This window comes from Cervus canadensis, chromosome 5 (assembly GCF_019320065.1).
Source record: "Cervus canadensis isolate Bull #8, Minnesota chromosome 5, ASM1932006v1, whole genome shotgun sequence".
Classification (NCBI taxonomy): Eukaryota; Metazoa; Chordata; class Mammalia; order Artiodactyla; family Cervidae; genus Cervus; species Cervus canadensis.
This window is the reverse complement of record NC_057390.1, coordinates 14003454-14005056: the sequence shown is the minus strand read 5'-3', so window position 1 is coordinate 14005056 and position 1603 is coordinate 14003454.

Below are 1603 nucleotides of genomic sequence, written 5' to 3'. Positions count from 1 at the left end.
CATTACAGCATACTAACACATAAATATGGAATTTAGAAAGATGGTAACGATAACCCTATATGAAAAACAGAAAAAGAGACACAGAAATACAGAACAGACTTTTGAACTCTGTGGGAGAAGGTGAGGGTGGGATGTTTCAAAAGAACAGCATGTATACTATCTATGGTGAAACAGATCACCAGCCCAGGTGGGATGCATGAGACAAGTGCTCGGCCTGGTGCACTGGGAAGACCCAGAGGAATCGGGTGGAGAGGGAGATGGGAGGGGGGATCGGGATGGGGAATAAGTGTAAATCTATGGCTGATTCATATCAATGTATGACAAAACCCACTGAAATGTTGTGAAGTAATTAGCCTCCAATTAATAAAAAAATTAAAAAAAAAAAATCCACCCTTGGTAAGTTCAAAAAAATTGAAATCATTCCAGTCATCTTTTCTGACCACAATGCAGTAAGATTAGATCTCAATTACAGGAAAAAAAACGATTAAAAACTCCAACATATGGAGGCTAAATAACATGCTTCTGAATAACCAACAAATCATAGAAGAAATAAAAAAATAAATAAAAATATGCATAGAAATAAATGAAAATGAAAACACAACAACCCAAAACCTATGGGACACTGTAAAAGCAGTGTTAAGGGGCAGGTTCATAGCAATACAGGCTTACCTCAAGAAATAAGAAAAAAGTCAAATAAATAACCTAACTCTACACCTAAAGCAACTAGAGAAGGAAGAAATGAAGAACCCCAGGATTAGTAGAAGGAAAGAAATCTTAAAAATTAGGGCAGAAATAAATGCAAAAGAGACCATAGCAAAAATCAACAAAGCTAAAAGCTGGTTTTTTTAAAAGGTAAATAAAATTGACAAGCTGTTAGCCAGACTCATCAAGAAACAAAGGGAGAAGAACCAAATTAACAAAATTAGAAATGAAAATGGAAAGATCACAACAGACAACTCTAAAATACAAAGGATCATAAGAGACTACTACTAGCAGCTATATGCCAATAAAATGGACAACTTGGAAGAAATGGACAAATTCTTAGAAAAGTATGACTTTCTGAAACTGAACCAGGAAGAAATAGAGGCTCTTCACAGACCCATCACAAGCATGGAAATCAAAACTGTAATCAGAAATCTTCCAGCAAACAAAAGCCCAGGACCAGATGGCTTCACAGCTGAATTCTACCAAAAATTTAGAGAAGAGCTAACACCTATCTTACTCAAACTCTTCCAGAAAATTGCAGAAGGCGAACTTCCAAACTCATTCTATGAGGCCACCATCACCCTAATACCAAAACCAGACAAAGATGCCACAAAAAAGGAAGATTACAGGCCAGTATCACTGATGAACATAGATGCAAAAATCCTTAACAAAATTCTAGCAAACAGAATCCAACAATATATTAAAAAGATCATACATCATGACCAAGTGCGCTTTACCCCAGGAATGCAAGGATTCTTTAATATCTGCAAATCAATCAATGTAATACACTACGTTAACAAATTGAAAGATAAAAACCATATGATTATCTCAATAGATGCAGAAAAAGCCTTTGACAAAATTCAACATCCATTGATAATAAAAACTCTCCAGAAATCAG